Genomic DNA, 11261 nt, shown 5'->3' with positions numbered 1-11261 from the left:
AATCAAGCATGACATCAGGCTTCTCTCCATGCGAAGTTGCTCTTTCTTCGCCTGAGCCTAAGAGGTGTCCAAGGAACTCCATACTACGTTTGGTAGTAGCAACCAGTCCTTTTAGACTGCTTTGTTAGACTTTGGTGTTGCATCAATCCATGAAATCAGCATGTAAATGCATTTGACAATGACAATAGTAAATGCATTTTTCAAAACGGTGTCCCACCTTTAATTTGTATCAAAAAGGTATCCAGAGTAATTTTTTATTTCAACGGCAGGTGACCCTGACCAAATCCGGTCATTTAGGCTAATGTGCCCGATGGGGGCATTGTTTTGTTGCCAAGGCAGCAAAGCCACATCACCCAATAGTCATGTGGACTTCACCCTGCCCTAATTTTAACATTTCCCTTTCATCCTAGAAGATTAGGCCGAGCAATATGGATTTCCATCATTTCTCCACCGCAAAGACAGATGCAATTCCTCTCATCCGAGAAGAGAAAGCCGGGTAATATGGATTTGGAGAAGGAGGAGTGTTGACTGAATTCAAGGGAGAGAGCACGAAACCTAGACATTAAGAAGTTCAACAAGGCTGCAAGGGAGGAGGAAGTCGATTTTTTTTCTCCTTTGTTTTAATTCTTTTTTTAGGGAGCAAAATCATATTAGTTAGTCCCACGTTCTTGTCTGTAAAATCATATTAGTTGATTCAATCTGCGGGCTGAGCATGGTTGATGCTAGTTGCGGGTATAGATTTAGGGTTCATTGTGTAATGTGTTGTCTTTCATATTGTTTAAGTTTAAACTAACTTTGTTGTACCACAACAATTAGAGTAGGATTTGAATGAATGGATGTGTTTTGGGTTTTGAGTATGAATTTTATTTTGGTATGATGTTATACTGAACAAAAAAAAACACAATATGAACTCACTCCAACCTGAATGCATAAAACTCATCTTCATTTGGATTTAATTAACTGCACAAAAAAATTTAAAGATTTCACCAGGACACTACAAAAACAACAGAATAAAAAACTGGAGAAAACTGCATTGAGATTAATTTGGGTATGGACACTATAAACTGCATTTTAACTTTTTGTATGAACACTACCAAAAACTAGAAAAAAGCTGGATTGAAAAGCTGTATCTGCTATTAATTCAATGGTAATAAGTTTTTTACAAAAAACTGTGCTAAGTTTGCATAATTCTAACCCTTTTATCTGTAGGTTTACATAATACCAAGCCTGCAGAATTCTAAGTCTGCAGGTTTACAAAATTGAACTGTTTCTAGAATATTGCAGTTTTATAACATACCTAGAACCAGTGAAGCACCAGAATTGGTTCAATGGTAATAAGTTTTTTTTACAAAAAACTGTGCTAAGTCTGCAGAATTGTAACCCTCTTATCTGTAGGTTTACATAATACCAAGCCTGCAAAATTATAAGTTTGCAGGTTTACAAAATTGAACTATTTCCAGAATATTGCAGTTTTTACAACATACCTAGAACCAGTGAAGCACCAAAATTCTATATAAAATACCTAGAACCAGTAAGACTGCAGTTGCAGTTGCATAGCAACTCTCTCTCAAAAAAAAAAAATAAAATAAAAGATTGTAACTACTCAATGGCCTCCAACCCCTGGTGGCAACCAGATCTTCCTCTTCTTGTCAGCACATCCAGGTTCATTGGATTCCCCCTCTTCTTTGTTTTTAACTTGAGCTGGTGGCAATGGTTTGATTGTTTTCTTTTGTCTATATTGAGCTGCCTGGAAAGTAAAATTAATCCAATCTATTAATAATAAAAAATCAAAACAGTATTCAAGATATTCAAAAAAATAATTAACTCACCTGTGCTTTTTTGCTAGTCACCCTAACTTGGTCTGCTTTTGTCACTTCACTGCATTCTGCAGATCCCTGCGTATGTGCATTGAATGCCTATAATTGAGCCATTAGGGAACTAATCTGAAATTAATTACTACAACACAACTTACAAAATAGATTGAGAGGTTCACATACCTGGTCACCCACTTGTGGATTAGGCAATTGTGTGGCAAGTGACTTTCCATATGATGGTCCAACTAGAACTGTAAAAAACTGGTAATGAAGCACATAAATGTGTCATCAGACTCACAGTTCATGGCAAATGCAATTAGCAGGACAACTCCAATACTAATTAAATTCAACAATGCAAGTTCTCATATGTGACTGGTTTGGTGTTTCTATGTTAGGTGAATTTCCCTTGTGCACCACACCATGGAACCTTTTATTGTGGCCTTGTACACCACAAACACTGCAGGTCATCCTCATACCTTTCTTACTCACCTTGCCCTTATTGTAGCCACTTGTTTCACCAAAGTCCCTTCTCCTAAGTATGGTTTTCCTCCCCTTTCTCTTGTTTATTGGTTGTGGTGGGATGATGGGAGGATGATCACTCCTTGGCCAAGAATCCCTATCATGAGTATGGTGAAGGATGTGTCTATATGTTGACATGAAGGTACTGACTTTGTAACAAGGGTGAAGGTAGTCCTCAGGCTTCTCCCTATTGTAATACAGGACTGAAATTAAGTGACTACAAGGGATCCCACTAAGCTGCCACCTTCTACATGAACACTTGGACTCTGCCTTGTTAACCACAAATTGACCATCAGGACCAACAACTTGGTACTTGTCCCCTCCCGACCATATAGTATTATAGTACCAGCTATGTTGTTTGGATTCCTCAAGTTTTTTTAATATCTTAGGGAAATGTGGGATTGCCACCCTATGCATGTCATCTCTCCTCTTTTGGATTCTCTTCATCAATTGTGTTCTTATCATTTCATTCATTGTAATGACCCCCTTAACCCTAGCTTCTAAGATATTGCTATTGAAAACCTCACAAAGGTTATTTAGTAAGATGTCACACTTAAATTGGGTGTGAAAGTGTGATCTACTCCAATGTTTGGGTTCTATCTTTTTAATGAACATAAATGCCCCTAAAAACATCCCTTTCAACCCCTCCATTGCTCTCTCAAAGGCAGCAAGGTAAGAAGCCTTAGCACATGACCAAAGTTGGTCCTTAATGGATTTTCCTCTAAAGTGCTTTTTCAAATTGGTGTGAATGTGCCTAAGACAGTATCTGTGCTCACTGTTTGGCAAAATATCAGCTAGTGCAGGCAACAAACCCTAGTGTATAAATAGACAAGTGAACCATACCTATCAACCCACAATCACAACACATGCCAAGAAAAAATAAAAAGAAAGAATAAATTTCTGTTAGAAACCATTGTCAAGAGCAAATTAATTGAGATATTTAATTCAACCCACAAATACAACACATGCCAAGAAAAAATAAAAAGAAAGAATAAAATTCTGTTAGAAACCATTGTTAAGAGCAAATTAATTGAGAGATTTAATTCAACCCACAAATACAACACATGCCAAGAAAAAATAAAAAGAAAGAATAAAATTCTGTTAGAAACCATTTTTAAGAGCAAATTAATTGAGAGATTTAATTCAACCCACAATCACACACATGCCAAGAAAAAATAAAAAGAAAGAATTAATTGTTAACAAGGAACTAATCTACTTATTGGTTGCAAATCCAATTAAATTAATAAGCAATTCAGCTAACAACAATTTAATTAACATCAACACAACAAAACCAATGATGCAAACATCAAAGCATATACTTATACAAAGATTTAATAAAAGGATGTTCCTCACCTTTTGTCGGTCTGACATGAATGCCCAATCTTGGCAGTCAATAATCCTCAGATCCTGTTTCAACACCTGTAGAAACTTGGTCCAACTCTCCTTGGTTTCTCTGTTGACCACAGACCATGCTATGGGATAGATGCAGTCATTGGCATCTATCCCAACAGTAGATAATAGTTGTCCTCCATACAATCTTTTGAGCCAACATCCATCAAGTGACACAATTTTCCTATGGCCCGCCAAGAAACCAGCCCTCAGAGGGGCAAGATAGACATACATACCTTGAAGCACTCCTTCTTCACTGCAGTCAATGATGATAGTTGACCCCAGGATGTGTCCTTATCAACTCCAACCTATAGTCATGCAACATGTGGATCTGTTCATCACCATCAATGATCCTTGAAAACACCAATCATACACAAAACACATAAAAGTTAGAAGACATGCTAAGTTTAATACAAACAAAAGATTTATAAAGAAAAAAAAAATCACTTTTGTGCTAAGCACTTAGCCCTATATGCCTTAAGCCTGTTGATTTCCACTTCTTGATTTGTTTTCACAGCTTGTATGATCCCAGCTATTTTCCAAGTTGGATCTGTCCTGAACTGCTCTAGGTAATGCCTTGCAATCCAGTTTGCACTAACATGCCTGTTATTATAGTCCCTAGAGCACTCGTGCTCAAGCACACCTGTTTTAATTTGTACTGTGGCATTGTCCCTCATCATGGGTGATGCCCACAAGTAGAAAATGCATCCCTTCTTACAATAGGCCTTGCATTTCTTCCTAGTGTTTGGCCTAAAATTCATCACATATCAATTTTTAATTCCATAATTTCTGACTGCCTCCTTGAACTGTTTGAAATCTCGAAATTTCATGCCAATTCTAAAATGGGGGTTCTCCATGTCAACATCCTCATTAAATTCAGGATATCTACACTTGGGTGGAGCTAAATCTTCCTCATTTGTGGAAGATGCAGACTGTAAATTGTCTTAATCACCATAATCACCCTCATCATCAAGGTCAGCACTAGCATGTGCTCCATAATTGCCTATGGGTTCTTCTCGTGACCTATCTTCATTCCCTAGGGGTTCATCATCAGATTTATCACTGAAACTATAATCAAAGTCATGGAAATCCCACTCCTCATCAACATTCTTTTCCTTCCCTTGACCACCAACTATAATTTCCTCCAATTTTGCATCATCCATAATATCATCTCCATCATCTTCTACATCTTTCAATAGCCCCACATTTACCTGATCATCTTCTATTGTCCCAATGTCATGATCTGAAGGGTGGCCACCACTAGGAAGATTGATATACACCCATGTCTCCTTAGTACTCCCAACAGACATGGCCATCTCTAAGGCTTCTAAATCAGTTTTTATCTCCTTATAAACCCCTACACCAGTCCTTCCTTCCAACCATCCAATTGAAAAGCCCTTTACATCCAAACCAAACTCCTTGGCCATGCTAACTAGTTCTAATCTAGATATTTGGTCAGCACAGCAGTAATCTATGTAACCAGCAAACCCTTCTATCTCATCCAATCTGTAATGAAGCCTTATTGTAAATAATTCAGCATCTGGCACTGTAATAAAGAATGCATTTCAATAAATTATTTAAAAACCAAATACATAGACACAATCTAAAACTGAAAAACTGGGAAGTAATTAAATCGTATGACATATATCATTGGGCCATAATCAATTGAAGAACAAACAAAAATCTGATTTGAAGTGTAACAACAAGCATTTTTCTGCTCAATCATGGTAGGGTAATAACATGTACATAAAAATCAGGACATTTATAATTGAGGCTACAATTGAGATTAGCAATGGCTATATAAATATATATAGACAATAGTAGGACAGTTAGTCACCAATAATGACAACAACTACTTAGGACTCAACCAAATAATTTAGAGAGCCAGATCTAGTTACATGAAATGAAAAGGAGCAAAAAAAAACTAATAACTCAATTGACTATGCAACTAGAATAGACAAAATGGGGAAACGATTCATAAGACAAATGATGGGGGTAAGAAACTTTCTTTTTTTTTTTTTCAATCGGTTGGGAATTAAACTACAACACAATCACTCAAGGTAAATGGCATCAACAGAAGCGATTAAAAAACAATAAAACCATAACAACCTAATTATTTCACTCAACTAAGACCCCACTGACATAAACACACTAAAAGAATAGGACATCAATAGTACGATGTAGATCTAGGCTTACATAAACAAATTGAAGCTTGTTGAAGCCACTGTCCATCACAACAAACACAAGCATCACATCTACTAAAAAAGAAAATGACTTACAGTAATCCGGTGCTTCCTCACCCTCTCACCGAACCTCCCAGTTAACCGCCATCTACGTCAGAGAGCCAACTAAACTTCAGTTGATAGCACTCCTTCACCTGATTCACAGTTCGAACAAAACCCTATGCTTCGTCTATCACAATCTCCGCCTGGTCAAGACAATAAAGCCATTGTCAAAATTCAAGATTCCCGTGAAAGGGCTTCTCTGACGCGTGGCACAATGGCTTCATCTCAGTCAGCCTATCTTTTGTTTTGATGGGGTAGAAACCAAATGACTCAGCGGCCAGATGGAAGCCAGGTTGGAATACACTAGATGACTCAGCGGCCACATCAGCCTAAATGACCGGACTTGGTCAGAGTCACCTACCGTTGAAATAAAAACACAAATTTGGGTACCTTTTTGATACAAATTAAAGGTGGGACACCGTTTTGAAAAAAAAGCATAAGATGGGTAACCTACCAAAAAATTAACTCCACAATTAAGTGGTTGAGCTAGCAATTCGGCAAACATTTATAAAGGGTTCGCCGAAAAAATATATACAAGTTGATAAGTGCTTGAACATGCATATTTTATATATCGTTTGCACTATATTTAGAATGTAATTTCATATGTTTAGCACCAAACTAGTACAGAATTGCATTCTTTTGATCGCCAGAGGTTTTTACTGCATTTCAAGGTCGAAGGAGTGATTATGTAATCGATTTGAGGCAGATCAAACCAAAATACAAGTTTCAGAACATCACCATGGGCTCATCACGCCAGTGGTCTGACCGTGCTAGTACTCAGAACTAATAGAACAACATTATAAGAGCCACAATGGTTCTCACAATGGGCATTGTACACAAAACGCCTATGGTAATAGTGCACAACTCCCAGAGCCAGGCTACATCAAAGTGCGACTTATGGCCCAAGAAAAGATTTGAGATCACAACAGCCCGAACAATGGCCGTTGAGGTTTTCTAATTTTAAAGGGAGGATTCTTTTATCTAATTTGCTTAGAGAAGGCCAAATTTCTAGAGTGTAGCGCGATTGGAGATGAGGTTCAACCTGATTTCAACGAATTCCGATGAAGTTCTCAAGAGAGAGTCAACGTATATCGATAGTGGACAGTGTGTGAAGAGATTTGGCGCCATCTTGATGTCCTTGAGATCTTCTCAACCCCAACAGTGGGAGATCTATTGGACCGAATTAGTTTTAGGATTCTTGATACTTGTGGATTCTTTATCTTCTTTGATCGTTATTCTTTTATCCATAAGAGGATCCCATTCGAGGGGAATTGTATGTTGATGTACCTAGGCTTTTAGTTGTAAATATCAACTTCATTGGCGATATATTTTCTTTCTAGTTGATTGTGATTCATTACATGTTTGCTTAATGATGAATATTTTGATGCTGTAAGGAAAAGATTCCCACTCATTAGAACATTCATGTTTTGTTAGATTTATGCATGTGCTAAAAGATTAGGTATAGCTAGATTTCACGATTAGAATTTGATTATCTTTTTAGTGGAGTCCTTGATCTTAAGGCATATATAGAAAACTGGGTTGGAAGAGATTTCACCTTTAGTTCCTAGTGCTTCAGACCTGGTTGCCAAGAAATTAGGACCAGTAGGCCTCTGAATTTCTTTGGTTCATCAATAGATAACATCGCCATATTTTATTTCATATCACAAGTAAGTGCTAAGGGAATCCCCATACGAATACCCACTCATTTCAATTGCACCTCAAGTTCCTCAATTGTATTTTAGTAGTAAATTTGTCGAAGTAGATTTATTTTGCTAGATTAATCATTGTAGATGTTAGGCTTTTGATTAAGTGAAAAGAAATTAATGGAAGCCTCTCGCCATTCCTTAAGGAATACGACCCCCGTGCTCATCCATAGGGTATCACTTGATGATGCATATACTTACAGAGTTACACGCATTAGACAACTCGCATGGTTTGTGTGTGTCACAAGTCTTGTGGAAATTTATGGCTAACCCCAACATACCTTCGAACAGATAGAGAATTAATTTAATGATTCGCAAATCCTCAATTACCCTTACCGTCATAACCAAGAGGTCGTCTGCAAATTGTAAATTACACATCGAGGAGTAGTGACAACGAGTCTCCTTGTCTGATCCTCCTGAGGTATCAGACACATCCCTTATGCGAACCATTGATTAAGAAGTTGGCCTTAGAAGTGAATAGAATCTACCTAATTCAGCCAATCCACCTATTCCAAAACCATAACCCTCCAACAGCTTAGTGAGGAAATCCTAATCCATCATGTCAAAGGCCTTCGCAAAGTTTACCTTAATGACATGTTCTGGTAATCTTTTCTTATGCATGCTAAATATGAGATCTTTAATAGTTGTAATGTCTTCTAGAATACAACATCCTTTGATGAACGTAGTTTGTGAGTGATCAACTTGAGAATCCGATATCCTTCTCAAGAGATAAGCCAAGAGCTTGGATAAAATCTTGAGGGAAGTGTTGATCAGGCTAATCGAGTGGAATTCCATCACACTTTCTGGGTTATATTATTTAGGAATCTGTGCAATGTTAGCCCAATTAATTCTCTCTAAGTTGATTAATTCTCTCAAAGTCCAATATTTCTGGAAGAAGGAAAGTGGGAATCCATCCGGACGAGGGGCTTTGTCCGCCCCAAGATCAAAGGTGGCTTTTTTTTTTTATTTCTTCCTTAGAGATAGGAATTTCCAAAGCCGATAGATTAATTCTCGATTTATTCCTCAGTAAGTTATGCCAAGAGCATTTAAAGCTTGTATCCCTCTTCGTGCCAAAATGACCACGAATATGATTAGAAATGGCGATCTCTGGCTAGAATGTGAGGAATGAATTTTTTATTCTTCCTACCGTTTGCCTCAGCATGGAAAAATTTAGTGTTTTCATCACCCTTTTTTAACTACTTTAATCTTGAGTATTGTTTCTAATACAGTTCTTCCTATTTGAGAAGATTTTCTAAAGTGAGACATAGTTCAAAGTCTTGCTTGGCCTCATCCTCAGTTAAGTGTCTAACTTCTTTAACTTGATCAAGGGTATCTAGGTAAAGAAAAAGGCCTTGTTTTTTCAACTTGATAAACACAAAGCTGCGTTTCACCCAGTCACACAAATTTTTCATAAGAAATTTGATCTTCTTGGCAAGGATAAAAGAGCCACATCCCGTTGGTTTACTTTCACTCCGCCAAACTAAAACTAGGTCTCGCAACCGATCATCAGAGGTACCAAGCTAGTTCAAAGTGAAAAGTTTTAGGTGTTAAGGAATGAGTTCCTAATTCTAGTCTTAATGGAATGTGGTCTGATCCTAGCTTGAGAAGGATGACTTGTTGGACCTTGGGTAATAAACCTAACCAATTTGGGTTATTTAGGAAGCAATCCAGTTTAACCCACATATAATCAGTTTGTCTATTTGTCCAGGTGAACTTTCGGCCTACCAAAGGTTGTTCAATGAGGTTGAGATCTACCAAAAGATTTTGGGTGCATTGTATGCCACCTAAATTAGGAGCATCCCCATTTTTGTCCCCAAAGCCATAAATGGCATTAAAGTCCCAACAAATGACTCAAGACAATTATATATGACAGTTTCTAATCTCATCCCAGAATTCATGTTTGAGATGTCTTAGGTTAGGGCTATATACAGTGATGCACTCCTATACTGAATTATCTAATAAGTTGGTGAATTTAATCAAGAGACAGAAGGTGCCAACATGAGTGACCTTCCCCTTATTCAAGGAGCTATTCCATCATATAATCAAACCCCAAGAGGTTCCCTAAGAAGACACTAAGCAAAACTAATTTAGGAGGGAACCTCCTATAGATTTCAAAGTCGCTTGATTAATCTCTGATAGTTTTGACTCCTAGATGCATCATACGAACAAGGGAACTTCTTATTACCCCGAGCTTCATTTGTGAATCCTTTGTACACAAGGTGCCCTCTTAAACATCAGAATCTTATGCTCATGTAAACTTGGAAGGTGATTCCTCATCCGAGGTAGAGATGAATTTTATACAAGAAAAGATTTGATCATGACAATCTCTATTTTTGTTTCGTGTAAAGAGAAATGACCTAGATAAAGATTGGAGTGGCATTAGATCAAAATAGTAGTAGTTGCCCTTATCTTATGAAGGTGGTCTGTTTACTGTGATGAAAGTTTGATTCATAGCTCAGCCAAGTTCTCATATGGGTAGGCCCAGTTGTCATCATCATGTAAGGGGTCGTGGAAGGGTTCGAATCTTACCACCAAGAGAGGAATAAAGAAGAGGTGCTTTCAAATCCAGCCATGTCGTTACGCCCGCTACGCTCAGTCAAGTAATGAAGAAAAGCAAAATTGAGATGACATGAATGTCAAAAGCAACTTATGAGTGAAAGCGCTAAGAAGAGCAAATGCTTTCTCAACACTTTTCACATAGTATGCCCAGGAAAAAACAAGGGCCGAGACTGAGAGACATGGGCTTGCAGGTGCGGGTAGTTTCAAATCCATGAACTTCGTACAAAGCATCTAGGAGGAAGATGATCAATGTTCCTGGAAAAAGAACACAGATTTTATCCATGTCTTATTGATAAACATGGATAACTTGAATGACCTAGTTATGGACCGTCTAGGTGGCCTTCGTCGGGCTCGTAGACAGAGCCACACAGTTGAATTCTAATTATCAAATATGGGCAAAGCAAGCATCTTTATGAGAATGAGTGTCAACTAGATCTATTCCACATGCATTATAGTAATTATCAAATTGAGCATTTGACCATTCAAAAATTAAAAGAGGTGCGAGTTAGTACCTTCAAGGGAATGCGTATTGGATCCCACACCCTTCTTCTTAGTTGATCGCGAGGGTAAGCCAAATATCCAAATTCCTTGTTCCACCTAGTTGAAGATTTCTTATGTCTCTCACTTCTCCTGACCCCAGGAAGGTGTGCCAAACTGGACTTGTCCTCAAGGATTTAAAAACCAGACCGGTTGGCGAACCGGTTGGCCAATCGGTTCGCGGTTCAACCGGTCCAACTGGTTTGACCGGCCGGTCCAATATTTTTATTATTTTTTCAATTTTGGTTAAAATAATAAATTTAAAAAAATCATAAAATTATAAAAAATTCCAGAAAATATAAAAATGGTGAAAAATAGAAATTTAATAAATATGACTATAAAATTAAAATTTTATTTCTTTTACTAGCGCACAACTCACAAGTCACATTTCCTACTTGAATTTTATTTTTAAAATATAAATATACAACTACAACTCTACAAGTCTACAAGACTCA

The sequence above is a fragment of the Dioscorea cayenensis genome, chromosome 8 (assembly GCF_009730915.1).
Source record: "Dioscorea cayenensis subsp. rotundata cultivar TDr96_F1 chromosome 8, TDr96_F1_v2_PseudoChromosome.rev07_lg8_w22 25.fasta, whole genome shotgun sequence".
Lineage (NCBI taxonomy): Eukaryota > Viridiplantae > Streptophyta > Magnoliopsida > Dioscoreales > Dioscoreaceae > Dioscorea > Dioscorea cayenensis.
The sequence above is the reverse complement of the archived record's forward strand: the minus strand, read 5'-3'. Positions refer to the sequence as shown.